At 43.5% G+C, this 25,176-nt stretch overlaps 1 protein-coding gene and 1 pseudogene across 1 annotated transcript in view; one reads left to right on the top strand and one right to left on the bottom strand.

Moving 5' to 3' along the window:
- Positions 1-3,433: 3,433 nt before the first annotated feature.
- Positions 3,434-11,599, bottom strand: LOC112120720 (annotated as a pseudogene).
- The window catches only part of PPM1A (protein phosphatase, Mg2+/Mn2+ dependent 1A), a 47,128-nt gene continuing 33,034 nt past the window's right edge, over positions 11,083-25,176 (top strand). The window contains exon 1 of the mRNA XM_024219860.3: positions 11,083-11,266. The gene's annotated coding sequence lies outside the window, so the exon portion shown is untranslated. The remainder of the gene's footprint in view (positions 11,267-25,176) is intronic.

The following is a 25,176-nucleotide window of genomic DNA, read 5'->3' as shown; positions in this document are numbered from 1 at the left end:
ACGAGAGGCAATTAGAAACAGTAAAAACCCATGCTACTGTGTATTTTGTATATGCCACATATCTCACAGAAAAAAACTATTCGAGAAATGTTTGATTTTTGAAAATATTATTGGCACTATTTTTGATATTCCTTTATATTTAGGGGAAAGAAACAAGTATTTCTGGACATTCAGCTCTTCAGTAACCTTTTATTACTATCAAAAGGAACCCTCCAAATAGATGGTGTTTTGCAGATGTTGGTGAGCTGTCAAAACGCTGTTGTCAAACTGTATTCACGCTGCACTGTCTGAATTTGTGCCATATTATCTGTGTCTCTTGGGTTCAGCTTTGGAATTGTTACTTGGAAATCTGAATGGGTAAGAAGAGAGAGCGCTTTTTCCCTTCTAGATCACCTGGTGCAGGCTAATAGTGACCAAAAGTCATCACCATTTGACAGCTATTTAGTGTGGCCTCTCTGAAATAAATTGTAATTCTCCGTCCTTTTCCTAGACAAGACCCCATTGCACCAAAAAAAAATCCCATGGCAAGGGCTCCTTTATTGTTAGAAAAGAATTCAAATGCTCCACAGACTGAACTAGCTGCCCCCTCACCCCACAGAGGGGGAGGCTTCAGTGCTGGTTTTGCCCAGGCTCTAGCCCATGTGTTTCACTTTAACCCTTTCCCAGCCTTACAAAAGAACCTCTACCCTGAGCTTGAGAGTGCTTTAAGCCTGGACTAGCAGGCATGGCTGACGGTATAGGCTTGAACTTGGGTTTCGCTTCAGCCTGAGATGGCAACCCACCAACTTTGCTGTGTGAACGCAGGCTAATCCAGCTGGGGTGCTGTTAGTCCTCCTATCCTATCCCACAATTCCACTTGGGCTGTATTTCTTGTCTAACTCCTCCTTTATTCTGCACTATGTTTTAAACCTACATTTGCCTGCTCCATTTCTGTTGCACTTCCACAGCATTTACAGAGATGCCATTCAATAAATCCGTCTCCCGTGCTGCCAGTTGGCCAGAAACTGACACTAACCGTGTGGTAAAGCTGTGGCATGACATCAGTAAGACCTACAAGAGCACTTCCCAGGAGCCCAGGAAGGACAGACAAGTTCTCCCACAACACACTGCGAATGAATTCATAAAGTGGCCCAATTCAATGTACTACTAAGAACCATGAGCCATTCTGCTAGAAATCCAGCCCAGCAAGTTCAGTACCATTGTGGACACAACCACATGGATCTGGCACAGGTAGGGCTTTGCAGTGGGGATGCTCCACTCATGCTAGGCTAGCCCAAGCTAACACTGCAATGAAGACATACTCTAAAAGTGGCCCCTCCAGAATATAGTAAAAGTTCATTGGCAGAGCAGTGTAGGGAACTTTGCCCCTCCTGTACCTTTTTTTGGACTTCCATTTCCAGAGCTATCAATCCAGTATCTTTACCAAGTATTAGCTTAATTTTCAAAAAAGGAAAATGATGTTCTAGTTTTGCTCTCACTACCTAACTTTTGAATCTGATGCTCCTGAGCAGTTGCCAAATACTGGCTAATAACAATTGTGACTTTGGAAAATGGAGTCTAGAGTTAGCATGTACCAAACCTGAATTCTGATTTCCTTTAGCTTTAAACAAAGATCCCCTATCAAAGGCAGTATTGGATGCATGGAGAACATCCAAGATTTTCTTACTATACTTGTACTGTTTCTCATTTAGATATTTGAATGTGAGTGATAAACATGGTAAGTAATGGTTATTAATAACTGAAAAACCTACATATAAAATACAAATCTTGTAAGGAATAAAATCAAACTAAACAACCCCCCTCACCATCACCACCATTCTAGCATAAATCCTCTGCTGGTACAAGTCTTCAAAGTAAAGGGGTTTCCATCCTTTTGAAATGTAGGTGCTTACTACATTTTTATTTTCTTGATTTTTCTGAACTGTTGCTTACTTCCATCAGAAAATTTTCACTAGAGAAATTCAAACATATTGATAATTACTTTCTCTCATTCACAACTAAAGATTAAATAGGAAAATTGCATTGTGAATCTCCTACTGAATTTGTGCATAATTAGTCAGACTTAAAGAGTTTTAGGTTAGTGATTGCTATTCATAAAAAAAAAAAAGTCACTACCACTCTGCACAACAAGGTATTTGTTTTTAAATAATACTAGTAAAACACAGAGCTTGACTCAGTGTGGCCAGAGTGTGAGGATGTGTGTAATGTTTCTTAAAAAACTGTATCGGGAAGACAAATTGTAATGGAGCTGGTACATTTCAAGAATGAAGAAAATGCATACCCAACCTTTCCTCAAAAGGCCAAGCTCTTTATGAAATGCTTAAAGGAGAATCAGTTTGGGTGTGGATAAAGCACAGGCATGCAATCTAAACCATCCATTGACTACTTCTTCACTACTGGCATTTTATGAAGTTTCCAAGTGTACAGCTGTTTCAGCGGATGCCTGCAGATATAAGCTTGCCCGGGTGTTACTGAATTTACACTGAGATGATTGGAAGCATGTAGCATTTTGTTCCAGATGGCTTTTAGATTCCAAGACTAGGTATTCCCCTATAGAGAATATTTTGCAATCTTATGGGCATGAGTGCTTCTCAAGATATTTGCAGGGTCTTAGCAATGTCAAGATCATGAGACCACAAGCCCTGGGTATCATTAGTAAAAAGTTTTAGACATGATGTCCCTGAAGTGCCAAGTGATTGCTCATGTGTTTGATGAGATTTATACATACAGCAGAGTACGCACCTGGGCATTTTCTAGTGATGGTTGACATCTTACCAAGAACCCTGTTAATCATTCATGTTTTCTAGAAGCTTGAGATGATCTAGAAGCATGCATGGGTGCCATTTTTAGTGGCCTTCCGTTCCAGCCTCATCCTGAAAATCAGAACTGGAATGATCACCAGTAATAGTACACAACTGCAAAATGCATCTCAATTTATAACATAACACAATTACTTAGCAGTAAGTCTCACATCCAGTCTGTGACTTCCATGCAATGACAGGGGAACTCTCCAAAACTGGAGGACTGATTGCCATAGATAAATTATACTGTAGTCCCACAAAGATGACGTTGAAAAGGATACATAAGGGATATTGTGGCCTCACCAAGTGTCAAGAGTCCAAATTGCAGTGTGGCACAATGACCAGAAAGACAGATTCTAAAAACCTCTCATGCCCAAAGCATTACCCAGTAGGCCTTGGAAAAGAAGAGCACTACGTCTGTCCAAAGAAAGTAACATACTTAATTACTAGCCATTAACTATTTTTCTTATAAAAATATATATTCTGTTTCTCACTAAAACCAACAGCTCACAGGGAAGTTAAAATACATCTTGTCTCATTCTGGCATCCAGAACGAATAGTCACTGACTATAGGCCAGAGTTTGTCATCTTTTAATTTTAAGCTTTTGGGATATGGTGTAATTTCAAGCATATTACTTCCAGTTCCCATCATCCACTACTGGCAGATTGGAGGAGATACCAGTACAGATTACTAAGAGAAATCTACAACAAAAAGACTGTTTATTTGATTTGCTGTCCTGTAGTCACTGAAATAAATCGAACTTAGCTACTTTTAGATCAACATATCAGAATGATGCCAACGTTATAGGTAAATTTGGCCCTCCTTAAATAACATGAAGCCAAATTGAAGAGATCTCAGGCTTTCTTCTTTAACAATTGGAATGCAGCCCAAAATTTACCCATACTTTCACCAGGACACCAAGTCTCACTAAGACTGGATGAGAAAAAATACTGGAAACCACCAACACACACAGATTAACACTGATCAAAGTAGTCATTACAAAGGAAAGAAGTGGAATCTTCTGCTGGTTCCAAAACCCAGCTGAATTGCTACATGATCCTAGTATCAATGGTATTCAAACACACTCTTAGTGAAGGGAGATAGTCTTGTTGAGAAAAATTGTAAAACTAATGAACATGTTTTTCCACCTTTGCAATCTTACAGTCCAAGTGAATCAACTGGACAAAACCCACCTCATTGCTAATAGATAATTCATTGTGGAATGATGGTAAAGCTGACAAATTGTCTTGATCTTTAATTTATTAAATATTCTTGTTAAATATCATTTATAGATGACACTTCCTTTAAAACTTTAGCAGGAAGCTGGGAAGGAGTAGGATTAGAAAAGGCTCTAAGCAGAAATTCTACAATGAAGCAGAGACAGACAGATATAGTAGCTTCAGGGATGTTTTCCTTTTTCCTTGTTCAGTGCCAAGGAACAGGACTCTTTCTGAAATCACTTTTGTCATATGACACACAGTACAGCAGAAGTTTTACAATGAAGCCTGGGCTGTCCTCATTAATGTGGAGGTTCTGCCTCCAAAGACTATAGGTCCCCACAGTCAATACCTTATCTTGCTCTGGGCCTACATAGAGAATTGTGCGCTGGGAGTTGTAGTCTCTTCAGGCTACAAATATGTAGTAAAGAAGAGTGTACCTACATAGCTCCATTTTATTCAAATTAGATGTGGTCCTTGAGTTTCTGGTTAACTGTTGCCAATGCCAATAAATTAGATCTGACAAACTCAAAGTTACCCTTTAAGAATGTATTTTGGTTATTTGACTCAATCCCATTTGCTGATAAAAACATATAAATAGAAAATGACAACAGCAAAACTCTGTACCCATGCATTCCTGCAGCTTAAATCTAGGGCAGCACTGAAAAAGCTACACCAGACTTTTATTCAGCTTCTTAACATTTGCCGTCGCATTTAAAATAAATACATCCAAAATCAGTAAATAATACTAATTCAAATCTAAACATTCATTATGATGATACATAATTCAAGGAATTAAAACAGATTCAGCAAAGTATTGTGTGTGTTCATGAGAGGAATGGAGGCTGAAGAATTATCTGTGTGTTGATTTGGAACCTTTGTTTGGAGAAATGTGTGTGTAGTTTTAGGGCCAACGTTTCTAAAGATATGCATAAGCTCTCCCTTTTGAAAACGTGGGCATAGAGGATCATTCCTTTTATTCAACAAGCTTAAAAAAATTAAATACACTTTCTAAGGCTTGAGCTGATTCAAAAATGTTAATAAATTGTCTGGGTACTGCAGGGGACCTCATGTCTCATAGATGGGGACATGGTGAGTTAGGTGCTGACCTGTCAAAGTCTCATTCGTTGTGGGGTACGGTGGAGACTTTGCCTCAGAATAGATTTTCAGAGGAATGTGTGCTATAGCTCCTCTATTGGTTTGGCTTCACAAGACAATTTTATTATATATGAACATGATTGTGAAGAGCTGAGTTAGCTGACACATTGCTCATTGACATGACTTACTGGTCTATGTAAATGAGGGCAAATTGTGTTCAGTATCATGTTAGTAGTAACGATTAGCTGATGCAATGCTGAACACAATTTGATCTGGTCTACACGCACTGGTCAGTCATGGTCAGCAATGCCAGCTAACTCAATTCTTTGCAATTGCATTTAAACACAATAAACTTTTCTAGTGCAAAAAAGCTTTATGGGGATGAGATTTTGCTGTATGTGTTACAATAGCTCTACCCATCTCTGGGAATTGAAAAGGGCAGAATGATTTTGCTCTGTGTTTTATGATAGGCCTTATTTACATTAGAGCAGTCACTCAGTGGGGTTTCAGGTGATGGTATTCACAGTCCGAAGCCTCACGAATTGAGTGTGTCCACATTAGTCATCTGCATTCAATTTAAGGCTTTTCCAGCTTTCACATTAGGGCAGCCTTAATCTGATTTAAGATGTGTGTGGCTGTCATGAGCACCATCTCTGACTGCTCTCAAAGATGACAGCTGCCTCAACCAGTGAACCTCCTTAGTCCTCCAGCTGAGTCCCCACCCTATGCTTCTCAGCCCTCCACAGTATCTCTGCCCCTCCAACCCTCCAGCCATAGTCCCAGCCCCATTATCCCTCTTATTCTCCCTCGAGAAATGCTCCCCCTCTAGACCCACTCCAGCCCTGAAAGTCCCCAGCCTGTGCTCTAGTTGGGGACTCAGAGAAAACTACACATGCTGCCCCCATACCACTCCCCAGTAACCCTCTGGCCATGCCCCATTCCCATGACAGCCTCCTTGAAAATTCCCCTGCACACCCCTGCTAAGTTAATACCCCCTGGCTTCAGCCCTGACAATGCAACGCCAGTCCAGCTGTAGTTTCCTAGCTACCGGTACCAGGGCCGCCCAGAGGATTCAGGGGGCCTGGGGTCTTCGGCAGCAGGGGGCTCCCGCCGCCGAAGTGCCGCCGAAGACCTGGCACTTCGGCGGCGGGTCCCGGAGCGGAAGGACCCCCCGCTGCCGAACTGCCACCGAAGACCCGGAGCGGAAGAAGCTCCGGGGGCCTGGGCCCCGTGAGAGTTTTCCGGGGCCCCCGGAGCGAGTGAAGGACCCCGCTCCAGGGGCCCCAAAAAACTCTCGTGGGGGCCCCTGTGGGGCCTGGGGCAAATTGCCCCACTTGCCCCCCCCGCCCCCTCGGGCGGCCCTGACCGGTACCAGTTTGATGTTCTACAGGAGGATTGACAAACTGCTGCTTGCAGCTGGTGATCCACAGTGGGATTGTCATTTTAGACTAGTGTGAGGGGATGATGGGAGTATTGGTGGAGACTGGGAATGAGTATTTGTAGAGGAAGTATTGGCGGGTTCCCACTGGCTCCATAAGGATGTCAGCTAGAGTTGGAGGAAAGTGCTCCCAGAGACTGCTGAGCACGAAGGAGGGTTTTTTTGGTGAATGTCCCTAGGGTCTTGAGCCTCTCCTGGAGCGTTAATGTAGACTGTACAACATTCTCTGTTCTAGGAGTTTGTTCCTCACACATCTCACGGATCAGATGAAGAAGACCCTGGGGTTGTCTGAATAGGGAAAATCCAGTAGATGACTGGGAAACCTCTCAAATAGACAATAAAAGGGGAGGGATCAGCTGATCCCAATGGCAGGGGTCCACAGCAATAAACTTTTTCAACATCCTTTTTAGGGTCTGATAAAACCATTCAACCAGATCTTCAGTTTGCAGATGATCGACATACATACACAGGATTTTTATTTTTAACAGATCACACACCTCCTTCAACAGATGAGATATGAAGTTGGTGCCTTGAATGGTGGTGATCGTCTTAGGTACCCCAACTCTGGAAAAGATCTTTAGCAGTTCTGTTGCAATAATCTTTGCATGTGGGGAGTGTAGCAGGATTGCCTCCAGATAGTTGGAGGCATAATCACTATCACTAATATGTACTCTTTTCTAAGGGTCCAACTAGATCCATCCCTATTATTTCAAATTGGACACTTACTACAGGGAGTGGAGCTAGATGGGCTTTGCCCACCCCTTAAGGTCCTATGAGTTGGCAATCAGGACAGGGGCTGCAGAAGTCTTTGCCCTCTTGGTAAATCCTGATCCAATAGAAGTGGTCCAGAATCCTGGCCAGGGTATTCTCATGGCCACAGAAGGGAAAGCATGAGCCAGTCAGATAACCTCACGCTGATGAAGCCAGGGAACAAGGAGTTGCAATCAAGTTTCAACCATCCGCCAGTCTTTCTCCAGATGGTACAGTTACTCTGCCTGGAGCTCAAACTGAGCGTACTGCTCTGCTTGATGTGGGCCTATTACCTCACCGTTGACCACTGAGAGCTGGTCACAGGCTCAGCTCAGGGTTTTGTCCTCCCTCTGATCCCTCATGAAGTCAGTCCCTCTAGTTATGATGCCCTCCCCTTTCAGGGTCCAATAGGGGGATCCAATATTGTTTCATTATTAGGGAGAACCTCTGTGGGAGATTCTGCTGGGCTGGACCCCCACTCTTCAGGGTCCAGCTCCTCACCTATACCTGCCAATATCCAGGCTCCATTTCCCAGAGTCTCCTCAGTTTACCCCTCTGGGGGCTTAAATTCTCCCAGTACCTCTGAGAAATGCTCCTAATCCCATCCCAAGATAATGGCGTAGGCTAGCATTTGGGGGCAGCTCCACTACAAGGGACTTCATGTTTGCTGTCAATTGCATGTGAGCATTGGGATAAGGTTTCAAGTTCCAAAGAATACATTGTAGAAAGATGGTCCCAAACCTCATAGCCCTGAGGGAAACTAAGTCCCAAATCAGGGGTTGATCACGCCCAGAATCCACCAGGCCTGTCATCTCTGTCCCATTTATCCAAATAGGGATAGTTAGTTTAGCCAGGATCTGCTTATGGGCTTGACTTTCCACCATCCACATCTGTCCATAATCACACTCCACATGTGGCCAAGAGCGAGACAAGTGTCCTGTGCACCCACACAAGAAGCAAACTCCCCCAGCTGGCATGCTGGGCTCCAGCCTTGTGCCTAATATTCAAGGTGACCCCTTCCTTTGTGACTTGTCTGCTCCCGCCCCCTGGTTTTCCTGAAGAAGAGATGGCGTAGTCCTAGAAGCCTTTGTCTGGGCTGGGGTTTTCCACAGGGAACCAATCCAGGGCCCTGCGCCCTGCTGAGTCCCCTAGGGATTGGCACTTCTGTGCCCAACACTGGACCATCAGTCTGCAAATTGCCCCAACTAGGTTCTCCTTTGAATAGAGGGACCCCATTGGCTTCAGGTGGTCTCTGGCATGACACATCCAAAGCCACTTCAGCAGCCAGATAGTTTTTCATAAGCCAGACTACACTGGCTAGTGTCTCGGGACAGTGTCTGAGTACCCAGTCTCTATCCCCAGCCAGGAGTATGTGGGCAAAATGCTTCACCAAGATGAGTTTGGACACCTCAACTCCAGTCTGAGTCTCGGGCTTTAACCATTGCCATCACGTGGGGCTGGGTTCTCAGTCATCCACTACAGAAAATGCTCTAGGTCCATGTAGCCATCGTCTTACCAAACCATACCCTTAGGCCTAGGTTGTTCAACAGTCCGGGTCAATCAGTCTTCCCACTTCTCCAGGTGTGGGAACGTCATGCCTGCAGTCTGCACCATTTTGTCACTGATGTTTCTACACACTAGGGCACCCCATAGGTCCTAAACCGGGTCCCAGCACTCCTTTAGGCCTCTGCTCTGCAGTGACTAAGTGTTTCAACACACCAATCCAATCCCTCTGGCTGAGCCCAGATAGTCCACCCCTTCCAGAATGCCTCCCTCTCTTCCCTCAGAATACTTCTGTAAAGCTGTGGGCCTAACTAGGTTCCCTAGCTAAGGTAAAGTGCAGTTCCAATACAAGTTGGTTCAGTTGATTCATCTTCCCTCCAGGGTTGCTGTGCATCAATTGTCTGAGGAATCCTTACCTTGATTCATCCCAAAATATTACCTGGGCTCCCATCATCTGCCTCCCCATAATATAGCTATTTGTAGATATATACACACAGCTATAGAATATTTCACCCCTCTCCCATTGGCCCCCCAGCCACCAGGAGAATCCAGGATGGGCTTCCCTGTTCCTCCACAGTGTTGGGGTGAAGAGGTCGTGGGGGAGGAGGACCCCCCTCCATACAGGATGCAGCAGGGGCAGCTCTCAGACTCTATTTGGAGGGGTGCACTGTGTGGACAGGGGGGTTCTAGAGCTCCTGGAACCTCCGGAGGGCTCTGAGGACCTTGTGGAAGGACTCATCCATGTTGAGGCAGTACCCTCCGTGTAGGGGGATGCAATTCTCCTGGTCAAAGTCCAATGCCTCCTCTTTGGGCACCTGCTGCTGTAGGTCCAGGTTGGCCTCGTTGCCCACAAGGATCATGGGAAACTAATCCTGGTCTTTGATCTGCAGGGTTTGGGTGTGGAACTTGCTGATCTCATTGAAGCTGCTGTGGTCACTGATGGCATAAATGAGCAGGAACCCTTCCCTAGGCATATGTAATGCTCCTGCAGATCCCCAAACTCCCCTTGCTCTGCCATGTCCAGGAAGTCTAGCTGGGTCGGGGTCCCATCAATGCTGCAAATCTTCATGTAGAAGTCCTCAGTTGTGGGCTCATAGTCAGAGACAAAGTACAACTGGATGAATTCAGGACCTACTCTCCACACTAGTTGGAGCTGGATTTCTCCCTTTTAAGCTCCTCCCTGCAATTCTGACATCTCTCACATGAGCCGGGGGGGGGGGGGTAGGGCCACCTGAGACCACATTAGTTTGTTAGCCCTGTTGGGGGAGGATTGTATATTTTATCTCAGGAAGATGTTACTGTGAGCGGTGTGGGGGAGGGGGAAGGCGTGCTTGTGTGCAGGGGTTGTTACTGGGAATGGTGTGCGTGTGTGTGGGTGCATGTATAATTGTTGTGTACGTTACAGAGTACCTCCCCTGTGGGGATGGCGTACGTAGTGAGCAGGGAGTATATTTTGCTGTGTGGTACAGTCTCTTTTCCCCTCTGGGGGCTGAGAAACGGTTTCCCCATGCATGTTACGCTCAGTCCCCAGCCACGGCCTCGGAGCAGGCGAGTCTCTTGATCATATCATCAGTCTGAGCTGGTTAGATCCCCTGTACACCACACAGCAGCATAGGTCACCGATCCCCTTAGGGGCAGTGTGTGTGTATGTGTGTGCGCGGGGGACCCTGTACAGTATCTCTCCCCCATTTCCCGCCTGACAGCATGTGGGGGGTTCTGTGTCCTGGCTGGGTGCCCCACACAGGATAGTGCTGCTGCCTCCTCCCCCCCACCCCCAGTGAGCGGGGCGGGTATACCGCCCATCCCCCCCTCAGCGTCTCTCTCTCTCTCACACACACACACACCACCCTCCCCGCCAGAACCTCGGGCAGCACATGCGCAGTAGGGAGCCGGGAGGTGATGTAATAGCTCAACAGTCTACTCCCCCTCCCCCCTTGCAGTTCTCCGAGCTCAACCAACATCCGGGCTCTTTACGCTGCGCCGGAGGCGGCGGCTGTACCAGCAGTACTCGCAGCTGTCCTGGGCCCAGGCTTGAGAGAGGAGGGAGGGAGCGCGCGTGCGCGCGCTGGCCAAGGGACGGCAGGGAGCGCGCGCGCCGCACACAGCGGGGTGGAAGGAAAGCGAGAGAGCGGCGGCTCGGGAGCGCGCGTGTGCCGCTCAGGGAGGGGAGCGGGGTCTGTGGCGCTGCGCGAGTCGGCGGCGGGCGGCGCTGGGCTCGAGGCAGGGCGAGAGCGAGCGGGGTGGGGGCGGGAGGAGGGGGGATGAGCTCTTGGTTCCCCCTGGCCAGAGAGCCGCTCTCCGCAGCTGCCTGTGAATGAACTGAAGCGAGGCCGCCGGCCCGCCGGCCCAGCCCCGCCGCGGATCCCTCCCTACGCCGGCCCCCTCGGAGCGCAGAGCGCGGCCCTGCCCTCCCTCCGCTCCCCGGAGAGCCGGTGCCTTTGGCCGCCGCCGCCGCGGGGTAAGTAAGTGCTGCTGCGCAGTGCGGGGCTCGAGTGGGGAGGCGGGCCAGGCGGGCCGAGCGGGAGGCGGCGGGGCGGAGTACGCTAGGGCGCTGAGGGCCGCGCCGCCGCCGCCTGGGCCCCGGGGCCTGTAAACAAGCGGGGGCGGCCCGCGCGGGGTTACGGAGAGAGGCGGGAGGGGAGTGTGACCCCCCCCTCCCCCCGGACCTGCCATCCCGGGCAGCAGCCAGCACCGAGGCGGTCTCTGCGAGCGAGTCTGGCCCTGCCTGGGATGCTGCACGCGAGGGGCTGAAGGTGACCAGGGGCTTGTCCCCAAGGGTCCAGCCCCGCATTGCGGAGTAGGGACTAGCGGGGTGACAGCCCCCCTTCCGCTCCCCTGGGTGAGAGCGGCTCCGGGCCTGCTGCAAGTAACAATCCAGCAGCGCCCCTCGCCCGCCGAGCTCCATTAATAATGCTTATCAACACCCCCCACACACGCCGCCGCCAAAGCACTTGGGGCAGGGCACCATTAAGAAACACATCTATTTATAAAGCACCCCACCCCACCAAGGGTCGCTGCACAAACACTCCCAGATAGTGATTTCTTATTTTTATAGCAGCCGCCTCCTCCATGCACGCCTCCCTAGGCGAACCATTGAAACACATTTCAAGTTTGAATTACATATTAAGGTCTTTAAAAACAATTTTGAGAACCAAAGCAAAGGTTACATAGATGAAACATGTGCTGTCAACATTTCCCATGTTAAGAGTGGGTGGGAGAGATTAGGCCCCTTGTAAAACTATTGCCCATTGACGTACTTGGTAATCTTGGCTGGTTTGGGTTTTTTAAATGTCAGAGATGTGGGCTGAGAATTTTTTTTTTCTGCAGCTAACATGAACTGTACTAGCCAGAGATGTGTTTAGGATGTGCTGCAAATTAATAGTTTTGAAAGAACTGATTTGATAAGCATTTCTTTGACATACATATTGGTGAACAATAAGGGCCCCTCAACTTTGCTGTCTTGCTTATGAGGGACTAGTTTTAGGGTTGGTGTGTCCTTTGAGAAGTTAGAAAGCCTGTTGCTTGTTGAGAATCACTATTGTGATAACATTACGGTTTAGGGCTCATTATTTCATACAAAGGAGTTATTCTTTGAAGCAGATACCTATCTTAAAAGGAAAGACATTGAGGGCAGTAAGGCTTCAAGTTCCACATGCCATTCACCAGTGATGAGGGGGAAGATTTCCCTGGCATGTGTGGGGCCTAAGTCATCAGTGTTTTCAGAATTTAAGCTTCCATTTATAAAATAATGTTTTATATCTTATGACTGTGAGAGAGGGCCTTCCAAGTGTGGACCAGTGCAGGATTTTTTTTGGGTCTTCAGAAAATTTGTTCCTGTGCTGCTCCAGACTTTGCCAAGCCTTTGTAATGTGAAACTAACAAGTTTCACTGCTGTTGAAACCTGGGGGAAGCAACTATCAAGAATTGTGTCAGTTTCACACAGTTCTTTCTGTGTCAGTTTCACATTCCTCCTCCTGCTTGGGAAAGTTATGAACAGCAGCAGAGGCAAGAATTGGAGAATTATTCAGAGGAAAGAGGAGTGAGAAAATTGGGGTTGGCGGAGATGTGAAGTACCAGAGACCCTTCTTTAAGCTCCTGTTCCCTTCCAACAGTTGGGATGAGGGGGGGATAGGAGCTTCATATTTAGTATCAGATTCTTTCTGTCAGCATCCATAAAGATGGAACCCTTGAAGAAGGAAAAACATTTTGGTAGAAATTTCAGCATCCTTCCCTGCAGTAGGGATTGGGCATCTCACAAGTGTTTTGCCCCTGAATCTCTCTCGCTTTATGGGGTCTCCTCTCACCTGCCCCCTTGTATCCAAGTCCTAGTCTACACTCAGTTTTGCTGGCATAGCTAGTGGACTGGAAAAAATCATACCCCTAGCCAACACAGTTGTGTTGGCAAAAGCCCCAGGGTAGATGCAGTTAGACTAGAAAAAAAAAGTCCCTTTCTTAGTATAACTTTTTGGGGGGGGGAGGGAGAACACTTTTGCTGGTATAAGATGCTTCTGATATATATAGCTATACTGGCAAACCCTTTCTAATGTAGACAAGGCCTAACTCTTGCTAATAAGCTTAGTCCTCTGGAAAGTAGTTATCTGGTAAATTTTAGTTTTTCATGGTCGGTATTCAGTGCTTTTATTCTTTTTTAAAAAGTGAATATATGGAAAACAAAGTATTTACTGAACTTTCTATGGCAAGGTTTGTAGAGATGTTTCAGTGAAAAACTCAGAGGAGGATGGAGATATCACGGGATTGGTGAGAGTTGGTTGAAGTTAACATGTCTGAACAGGCATTCACTTGATAGTTTGATGCAAATTCCATTACAAGCAGTATATTATACAAAGATTTCCCCTCTTCCCCCCCCCCCCCGTGAAATCAAGCTGGTTGTTTCTTACCTAGAGTATAGTTTAAACACAGTTAAACTGAGTCACGTTCTTGCTGAGACCAGCCTTTTAATACCCCAAAATACTTTAATGGCCCCAAAATACTTCTTAAAGATTTCAGTTGGGTGTGGTTTAATTTGTAAACTTATGCAACTTATATGTTTTAGACTGCAGCTGTCAATAAAAGGGAGATCTTATTACACTTTGCCATTTTAGTGGAATTCAGATTAAGCATCTGCTTCCCAAAGATGAATTAAATATAAACTTTATGTAACTATAATAACCATGATTAATTATTTTGCAGTATTGTCAATGTCAAAATCAGGCCTATTCTAATGTCATAAGATTTTTTGAGTTTATCAACTCAGCAAAAATTGTGTAAGATTTGGGTAAAACAAAGGTGTGTCCATAACTTTTATTTAATTATTTTATGACATTTTAAGTGCCTTCTAACATCTTGGGAAGTACAGTCTTATTGCAACTGAATATACAGTATTTGTAACAAATGTTCATTCTTTTTATAAAATGAATCTGACTATTGTTTAATTCAGTGGTTTACTGCCCTAGGTTTTTACTTGTGGAAATTTGGGTTCAAATGCTATTTGGGTCACAAATGAGAATAAGTTTAGTTCCATCCTTGATCCTAGGGTCTGTTGAACCACACTATAAAAATGTTCACTTTGGCATGAGTTGCTGTTTTATAGAGACCAATCACTTGAATAACCAAGATGCCCTAGGTCAAGATGGTAGTGCTTTGGCAGAGCTGTGTAGGGAAGCTTGTGCAGCTCCTGCCATGTTATGTGTGGCCCTGGCAATTTAGTCCAGGGTTCACTGAAATCATCATATCAGTGCTTTAAATGGAGGCGGTCAACTTGAAAGCTGCTTTATTTTTCATATGCAAAAGTCCCTCTGTTCTCTTGCAGATTTTTGTGGTTTTATGGTCACATCTTCACATTTTTAAAAATGTTTTTCCTCCAACATCTTTCCGATATAATAATATTAGGTGTCAAAAATCTCACTTCTGTCAAGTTTAAGTTGACCGTCCCTTCAGTAAAGTGCCCATCACTGTAGTAATTCAAGTGTACAAAGTGTAAAGCCTCTGTAAATGTAGTATAGTGCCTGAAAGGATGTTGGTGGACTGAGAATGTTTGTTGGGCTGTAGGTCCATGAAATGCAGTCCAACAAGTGTTGCTGTATTTCATGATACCTAGACAATGCGTGTCTCAGCTGCATAGGGAGATTGTCTTTCCATGGCTTCTCTGAGTAACGTTGTGGTATAGGTAGGAGGGGATTTCATAAGCATTCAAGATAAGGGGGTAAATTCTTGAAATCATAAGACTAGCAAGAACATTTAAAAGGAGGGGGAACCAAAATGCAGGGAAGGGTGAGAAGTGCTATTGGACAACTGTACTGCCCAGTTGGAAGAATCTCTGCCCCAAATAGCATACAGTCCAAAAATAATTCTAAAATTTCTCATCCAGTAAACTGGCAATGTAGATCGCTGTTTTGGCAGATATTTGTAACTTATTTAACATGTATTTTATCAGGTCCCTTATTGTTTTTTTACAGTTGTCGGTGTATAGAAACTTGTTATTCCAACATGTATTAGTGTTTTATGAGGTCTTCATTAAAAAGGATGTTTTCTGCCCTTGTTTTTTGGTTGATATATCAACAATACTTTTTAACGTGTATTTAAATTGATCGTTGAAATCTTCAGTGGAAAATGACTATATAAATTCTCTCTAGTAGTATTAAAGGAAAACTCAGGTTTTGTAAAAATAGTTTTACTAAAACTAAACTTGGAGTCAAATTTGACCAAAAACAATAGAAGTATTTTCTTGAAAAATGAGAGAATAATAAATCTAATGAAAGTTTTTAATCATAAGTACTCCTGTGTGCTTACAATAAACATTTCAGTGGGGCCACTGGACGAGCAAGATGATAAAGGAGCACTCAAGGACGATAGGGCCATTGCGGAGAAACTAAATGAATTTTTTGCATTGGTCTTCACGATTGAGGATGCGAGGGAGATTCCCAAACCTGAGCCATTCTTTTTAGGTGACAAATTTGAGGAACTGTCCCAGATTAAGGTGTCATTACAGGAGGTTTTCGAACAGATTGATAAACTAAACAGTAATAAGACACCAGCACTAGATGGTATACGTCCAAGAGTTCTGAAGGAATTCAAATATGAAATTGCAGGACTACTAACTGTAGTCTGTAACCTATCATTTAAATTAGCTTCTGTACCAAATGACTGGAGGATAGCTAATGTGATGCCAATTTTTAAAAAGGGCTCCAGAGGTGACCCTGGCAATTACAGGCTGGTAAACCTGACTTCAGTATCAGGCTAACTGGTTGAAACTATAGTAAAGAACAAAATTGTCAGACACATAGATGGACATAATTTGTTGGGGAATAGTCAACATGGTTTTTGTAAAGGGAAATTATGCCTCACTAATCTACTAGAATTCTTTGAAGGGGGATCCAGTGGATATAGTGTATTTAGATTTTCAGAAAGCCTTTGACAAGTTCCCTCAGCAAAGGCTCTTAAGCAAAGTAAGCAGTCATGGCATGAGAGGGATGGTGCTCTCATGGATTGGTAACTGGTTAAAAGATAGGAAACACAGGGTAGGAATAAATAGTCAGTTTTCAGAATGGAGAGAGGTGAATAGTGGTGTCCCCTAGGGGTCTGTACTGGGCCCAGTCCTTTTCAACATATTCATAAGTGATCTGGAAAAAGGGGTAAACGGTGAGGTGGCAAAATTTGCAGATGCTACAAAACTACTCAAGATAGTTAAGTCCCAGGCAGACTGCAAAGAGCTACAAAAGAATCTCTCAGAACTGGGTGACGGGGCAACAAAATGGCAGATGAAATTCAATGTTGATAAATGCAAGGTAATGCACACTGGAAAACATCCCAACTATACATATAAAATGATGGGGTCTAAATTAGCTGTTACCACTCAAGAAAGAGATCTTGGAGTCATTATGGATAGTTCTCTGAAAACATCCACTCAGTGTGCAGCAGCAGTCAAAAAAGCAAATAGAATGTTGGGAATCATTAAGAAAGGGATAGATAATAAGACAGAAAATATCATATTGCCTCTATATAAATCCATGGTACACCCACATCGTGACTACTGCGTGCAGATGTGGTTGCCTTGTCTCAAAAAAGATATATTGGAATTGGAAAAGGTTCAGAAAAGGGCAACAAAAGTGATTATGGGTATGGAATGGCTGCCATATGAGGAGAGATTAATAAGACTGGGACTTTTCAGCTTGGAAAAAAGACGACTGGTATGGAGAAAGTAAAGAAGGAAGTGTTATTTACTCCTTCTGGTAACACAAGAACTAGGGGTCACCAAATTAAATTAAATTAATTTAAAACAAACAAAAGGAAGTATTTTTTTCACACAATGCACAGTCAACCTGTGGAACTCCTTGCCAGAAGTTGTTGTCAAGGCCAAGACTATAACAGGGTTCAAGAAAGAACTAGATAAATTCATGGAGGATAGGTCCATCAATGGCTTTTAGCCAGGATGGGCAGTGATGGTGTCCCTAGCCTATGTTTGCCAGAAGCTGGGTATGGGCGACGGGATGGATTGCTTGATGATTCTCTGTTCTGTTCATTCCCTCTGGGGCACCTGGCATTGGCCACGTGAATAACGTAGCTGAAGTCGAAGTATCTTATTTTGAACTACAAGGTACTTACCGCGGGTCCACACGCGGCAGGCAGGCTCCCCCGTCGACTCCGCGTACTCCTTTCACGGAGCAGGAGTACCGGTGTCGACGGCGAGCACTTCCGGGATCGATTTATCACGTCTAGACAAGACGCGATAAATCGATCCCAGAAGATCGATTGCTTACCGCCGAACCCGGAGGTAAGTATAGACGTACCCTTAGTGACTTCTGTTTCAGAAAGGAAAGATGGCCTTTTTATAAACTTGCTGACCCTGCAAATTCAACCTGGAATCTGTAGGTCAAACTGTGTCTTTCTGCCACATGAATCATGACTAATAATCTTCATAGAGCTTAGTTAATATATCTGTATCAGGGCCGGCTCCAGGCACCAGCCCACCAAGCTTGTGCTTGGGGCGGCACCTGGAGGGGGGCGGCGCGGTGCTCCGGCCCCTGGGGAGAGTGGGGCCATGGCCGGGCTCGCCACCCTCCCCCCGGCGCTCTGGCCACCCTCCCCCCCCCCGGCGCTCGCCGCCGGGGGGAGAGCGGAGCCCCGGCCAGCGCTCGCCGCCGGGGGGAGAGCAGAGCCCTGGCCGGGGCTCGCCGCCCTCCTCCCAGGGCTCCGGCCGCCCTCCCCCCGGCCGCCGGGGGGAGAGCGGAGCCCCCGCCGGGGCTCGCCGCCCTCCTCCCAGGGCGCGGGGGGGGGGCGGGGCCCGAGGCTTTTTTGCCTGGGGCGGCAAAAAAGCCAGAGCCGGCCCTGATCTGTATACTTGTGAGCTTGTTTCTTTTCAGTTTCACATTTCTGTAGCTGAATTGGCTGTACAGTGCTAATAGGAGTGAAAAGTAAGTGGACTCTGAATATGTACAAGAAGTTAATAACTACATTTTTGTGTTCATTCTTGTAGACCTTAGTGTTCTGGGCACAAGCTGCAGAAATGGGCTCTCAAGTCTGCCTTTTCACTGCTGGACCAGTATCTAGCATTTAGAGTATACAACACTGTTCTCAGAAGGTGTTATTCTTGAGGATATGGAGTAAAAAAAAAAAGTTAGAATTTTTTGAAGTCACTATTTTAAATTTAGTTAATGTAAAGTCTAAAGATGTAAACAAACAAAGTTTAAAGGTGATCTGTAAAGGTTTTTTAAAACGCTTTTGGGGGTAACTTTTCTGATTTACAGAGGAGGCCTGAAAAACATTTTTTTTAATTGTTTTCTTTATGCTTGTCTTTTTACTTTAGAAATATGAGGAACAGTTCATTCTTCCCCAGTTTTACCAGCTGGATTGTGGGTGTCAGAGATTTTGGGACATATATATTACACTCACACATTAATTGAACAGAACAGGGGTCAGGAATCTTTAACAAAAATGTTATTTCTCCAAAAGATTAGTCATTGCACTTAAACAGTCTTCACCTCTCAGCTGCTGAACTTTCACTCCTAGTTCTTGTGTTGTCTTCCAGGTTAGACATGCCCTGAATTTCTAATGTAAAAAACAAGCAGAAAGAATATAATGAAAGCCTTCTTTAGACATTATAACAAAGCAAAAAAGGGCGCACATCCAATTATTTTTCTTCTGTCGGTCACCTTTAAAAAAGTTTGTTAGTTTTTTACATCAAGATCGAATTTGTTAGTTTTTTACATCAAGATTGTTACATCTCAGAAGTTTGCCAGTAAGGCTTTCCCAAGATCTGTGGCTCACTGATGACATCTTCAGTGCTATAACGATATGTCATAGCAAAACAGTATGCTCTACTGCTCCAAATATGTGTTTGAAGGTTAAAAAGCAAGGTTATGAATTGAAAATCCTTAGGCTTTGTTATGAAAGTACAGTAGAACCTCAGTTATGAACCCCTTGGGAATGGAGGTTGTTTGTAATTCTGAACAAAATGTTATGGTGGTTCTTTCAAAAGTTTACAATTGAACATTGACTTAATACAGCTTTGAAACTTTACTATGCAGAAGAAAAATAATGCTTTCTCTTTATTTTTTAGTAGTTTACGTTTAACACAGTATTGTACTTTTTTTTTAATATCTCTGCTGCTGCCTGACTGCATACTTCCGGTTCCGAATGAGGTGTGTGGTTAACTGGTCAGTTAGTAACTCTGGTGTTCCTAACTCTGAAGTTGTACTGTAACTTCAGCTCACCTGTGGAAGTGTTTGTAAGCTTGAGACTTAAAAAACAAGCCCTAAATGGCGATATTTAAGTTAAATACTTAATCAGTTTTTTCAAGTGGGAATGGGGCTTATCTGTGAGTCCACTCTTCCCGATTTTTATCCCACTGCCACTTTCCTAATGGTTCCACTTCAGATGTCCAAACCAGGAACTGGACAGAAACCAAAGGGGAGTCCCGTCAACATTATCACTCAACTGAAAATGCCACTGTTCAGCTATTCAGTGTTCTTTATTGCACTACCATTAGGTCAAATGAACCAATCCCTATTGCGGAATAATTACTGTAAACATTTATATATAAAATAATCAAAGTAGTTGTTACTGCATCAGGAAAAGCTACCTAAAAGCAGAAAACGTTGTACTCCTATAGAAGTCTGGATCAAATTGTGGAAGGGGGAGGAGGCAGTGGTTGCACTAGCCTCTAATTCTGCTTATAATCCCAAAGTAACCGTTAATTCTGTTAAATGTTGACAACTGAATTTTCTTCATTTGGCCTCGTCAATATGCTACTGAAAGTAATAGAGCACAGTTCACACCTGGTGATGTTTCAGTCTATCGCTGCGGAATCTGGAAGATAGCATTACATCTGTCAGATTCAGGTGATCTTTGCAGCCATAAAGGCTAGAAATAGTTTTCATTGTAATGAAAGATTAAATTCTTCAGAAACTGATAAAGCCACCAACAAGAGTAGTTACTAATCAATAATTGCGGGGTGGGGAGTGTTGAATGTTGTCTGTACACAACTCATATATGTGGGATATTCTCTGGCCTCCCTCCCCCCCATGCATGATCATCTTGTAGGTTATCCCTCTCAGATGCTATTGCTCCTCTTGATGGCGCCTTACTGGGATCCTGTACCCTATAATCGCGCTGATCTGCATGAAGGGGTTCATCTGGTATGTGAATGAGAAGTGCATTCATAATATACACAACTTGATTGAGCAGGAAGTTCAGCCCCATGTATAAAGAAATCAGTCCCTCTAGTCATTGTCCATACTTTTAATTTTGGAAAAGTAGGACAAAGGTAGACTGAATTACATCACTTAATAATACTAGGGATGTATATTTAGTCAACTGAGAATCACTGTGGTTATACCTTTTTAAATGTCTGCAAGAAGAAATAGATTTATAATCCACAGATGAGATTTCAGAGGGCACAGCGAATTGTACTTCAAACAAAATATTGTTTACCCTATATTTTATTTCAGAATTCCTTCTTGTTCTGAGACCTTTTTGGTTCAAAAGACTTCTTAGGCTGTATTTGCAGTTCCCCCAGAAGTTGGGGGTGAGAAGGTTAGCTTATAATTGAAACCTGACAAATTGTCAACTGATTATGTCATTGCTGCAATGTTTACTTACACATGTGTAACACAGTTGTGCAACTGTTCAATGTGGTGTTATAGTATGATTTGATCACATTTTATTGCATATGCCAATTACATTTGCAAAAAAAATTACATTAAAAAGACAGATGAAAGACGAAGGAAAGGGATATCGCCTCCAAGAAAAGTTATTAATGGTAATAGGCACACATTTGTGGCATTTTTTTTGTTTTGTTTAAGCTAGTCACACTACATCTCCTGCCTACCCCATCTACTCCCCACATACAGCTTCTCTGCTACTGAACTTGCATCCTTTCCACCCAACATAAAAGGGAGAGGACAGTCATAAGGTTAGTGAGAAATAATAGATGACTTCATTGTTTTTTTGTAAGCATCAAGGGAGATGTGGGACTTCTGAAAGAGTTAAATGAGAGTCAGCAGCTGAGGAAGGGTTTTTCACATGTAACCCTTGATGTGGTTGTAAAGAAATAGACAATTGGGGTGCAGAGGCTGGCACCATTAGCAGAATGGGTAGAGGTGTAGTCTGATAGACCCATTGTTAGAACTTGGCACAGATAAAAACAGTAAATTCAGCAGATTAGAGTTCTTACAGATTGTATCTCTTGAGTCATACTACATTATATGGCTAGAGTTCAGAGGCTGTTTTTTGCTGGAAACGTGCTTCATTGGTATTTGAGGCACTTTGATACCGTACAGATGAATATCATAAATAAGTACCATATAAATAAGTTCTGTTGGCACCAGGTGCTTGGGCCCATACCAAGATATTACCCACCCTAATTTTTCTTTAAACAGTGAGGACAAGGGAAAATTGAATGAAAGCATCATTTAAACCGTGCAACAAACCACTTATTTCACAGAAGGTCCTCCACAGTACAGAAAGCTTTTGAACGCAAGATAGCAGAACCCATTAAGATTACTATTTGTTCACATCCATGCTAAAAACCAAGCCATATTTTAGCCATGTCATATTGTAACTGGGACCAACAACATGGCAAATTTCTGAACCTCCACCAATAAATGAGTGACTGGGAGTATTGTTTAACTTTCTTTAAGGTAATGTTCTATAAGGGAGGCTGTATTATTGCTCTTAGCATTCTTAACTTCCAGCCATACCCAATTCGGAGGCTATTTCTCCCGCAAATAGTGTCTTACTCCAAATGCCAGTGTAACTTAAGACTATTTAACTGAAATGTTGAGGAGCACAGGTCAGCAGGAGCTAGATCGCTAAAAAGATCCATAGGAAAATTCTTTTGTATATCAGCCAGGAAATTAAACTACAGTTATATTTTGAAAAGAGGATCTATAAAAATACATGTGGGACCCTATGTTTCTCTCAGTTAATTCTGTATCAAATTAGATAAATTCATAAATAAATAAAAATGTGTTTTCTAACTGCCTGTGCTGCAAACCTAGCCAAGGATCTGAAAATCAAGCTATGTACTTCTGGATTGTGCACCGATAATAAAGCTACTTTGAATTAGAACTTGGCTAACCACTCTGAATGAGCCAGAAAAGAATCCAGCTCACTTTCCCATAGAGTAAAAAGTAGACAAAACTTGTTGTTGTCAGCAAAGTAAGCACATAGACTCTGAATGTGCACAGGGAACAGATTTGTGGAGTGTGAAACTTTTTTCATCACTTTTATAATTGCTTCACTTGGGGAGGAGGGGAGACTGCATCCTTCCTTCTTCTGAATAAGGCTTGCGTGAAAAAAAGCTTTAAAATAAAAAAAGCAAACAGTTTCTACTGTTTTAAAATGAAAATGGAAGAGTCAGGGTGGAGTGGTCCTTAAGAAGGTGTCTGAAGAACTGAAATCTGCCATTTCCAACAAGGAAAACCAAGACATTGTTTCCTTAATAGTCTTTTGACTCAATACTTACTGTTGAAATTCAAGAAGCTAGCACTGCAGGGATGGAAAATATATAAGCAGAAGAAGAATTATCTTCTGGTTAGGATGCGGTATCTATGGTCAATTCTTGGGCTTTGTCACAGGCTTCATGTGGGGCTTTGGACAAATCACTTCGGCCAGGTCTATGGTAACAGCACTTTGCCTGCATAGCTATACCTGTGTACTATTCCAGCAAAGAGCTTGTAGTGTGAATGCAGTTTATTGTGGCAAAACTGCACTTGTGCTGGTATAGCTCATTCTGTACCACCCCTATCCTCCCTCTTCTCTAAGGGCTTTTGCTGGCATGGCTTTATCGATCAGGGAGCATACCTCTTCATACCTCTGACCAACATAGCTATGCTGAAAAAGTTTGTAGAGTAGAGTTGGTCTTAATCTGGCTATACCTCATTTTTCCATCTGTAAAATGAGGAGAATACTGCCTTTCTCCCAATTGCTATCTGTCTTGTCTACTTTAGATCGTTAGCTCTTTATGGCATGTTCTGTCTTTTACTACAATGCCTAGGATAATAGGGCCCTGATTTTGGTTATAGCTAGAAGGTGCTACCATAATGCTTCTAATATCCCATAGATATTAGATGGGATATCTATCCCATATCTACATCTAAGAAGGGTGTATTCTTCATTTCAACTTTTAATATTTTTGAAAGAGTAAGAAAAAGATAAGGAAACTAACCAGCAAAGTGATGCAGCATTATAAAGTAAGACAAGTCAGTTTGGTAATGTTTGAAAATTTAACAAGTGTGCAACAAGTACTTTCATGCTTTCTCCCATGCTGCCCCCTGTAAATATCCACAAAGCAACCTCATCATGCTTCAAAACCCTCCTTTAAAACTCTCCTTTTCTGTGATGCCTACAAAAATTTGTCAAGAGTTAGGCTGCTGGTGTGCCAAAACCACTGACAATCATGTGGACCAGTATTGTCTCACTGTTTCCTTATATTACCCCCGTCTGTCTGTCTGTCCTCCTGTAATTTTGTTCTCTTTGTACAGCACCTAACAAAATGGGGTTCTGGTTCATGACTAGGTCTCCTAGGTACTACACTGATACAAATAGTAACTAATAATATCCTCTTCTAAAGTCAACAGAGCAGTTGCTTGTCTGACCAAGGTTATAGTGATCTCAGAAGGAGACAGTTACTTTCTGCTATTGAACAGCTAGTAAAATGAAACCAACTTCACAAAGTAGTGTTGAGATTACATCATCCTGTCTTCAAAATGCTGCAATAACTATTTGCTTTGCTCGGGTAACACTACTCTGACAGGATGTATTACAGATTTCCATGTCTAAGTCAGATCAGCTGTATTTTTTCATTGAGTGCTGATCTGTGCATTAATGTAGAAGCAGCATTTGTTGTCTATATGGAAAATAAATCACCACTTGCAACAAATTTTCTTCTGCGATTTTTACTAAGAAATGTCTGTCATTCTCTAAACCCCAGAAGAGATTCCTAAGATTTCGGAGGATCAGACCATTCTTTTGTGGCTCCTATAACCAAAACAAGTAGAAGAGCTACTCGCACAGAAAAGCAATTAAGATAAAACACAGTTCATCTCCTTAATAGCATGACTATCAAATTTCCCTCAAAGGTCACCTCTGGAGCGGACGGGGGGGGGGGTCCTTTGACCAGACAAGAAAATATCCTGTGGTCCATACTGTTGATCTGAGCTCAGAATTCATTTTTATGAAAGGAATGATGATCTAGAGCTCCCTACTCTGGTAGATTTGACTGTGATATTTCAATCTTCACACTGTTAGGTAAATAGCCACATGCACTTGTTAATTACTGTGTGAAACAAAATAACTTGTTCAGTTGGAGGGCAGGGGAAGAAAAGAAAATGTTTATTTTCATATATGATTTAAATGGATCAGGAAGTATTTCATGTGTTTTTATACCCTTTTCTTTCAGTGTAGTAATCATAAGCTTGCCTCTTCAGGTAATGAATTCTATCCTTTCTCAATTCCTGTTTCTATTGGCTTTTTGTTTTGCCCTATCCTTTATTCACTTTCCTGTTCTTGATCGTGCTTTTTCCATGCCTAACCCTGATTCCTGTGACCTTTGTTCTCTGACTACTTTGTTATTCCCACTGCACTTTCTTCATTCCTCTGCTTTCCTGTCCATCTTCCCACCTCTTCCCATTCTTCCTGCCACAGATCCTTCTGGTTCCAGCATTTCATCCCTTTCCCTATTAGAGGGGCATCATCACAAACATTCTTGCTGTTTTGAATATCAGTAGAAAGGAAAAGAATATTGCTACGTGATCACCTGTTTACACTCTGACTGGTCATCATAGCCAAGCTGATGCTGAAAATGAAAACCAGTTCCTTGTTTGTTTCCTTGTAAATGCCACAGAAAAGTAGAAGAAACAAATGATTTGC

This window comes from Terrapene carolina, unplaced genomic scaffold (genome assembly GCF_002925995.2).
Source record: "Terrapene carolina triunguis isolate 2854851 unplaced genomic scaffold, T_m_triunguis-2.0 Scaffold189, whole genome shotgun sequence".
Classification (NCBI taxonomy): domain Eukaryota; kingdom Metazoa; phylum Chordata; order Testudines; family Emydidae; genus Terrapene; species Terrapene triunguis.
Note: the sequence above shows the minus strand (reverse complement) of the source record. Positions and strands in the feature narration are given on the sequence as shown.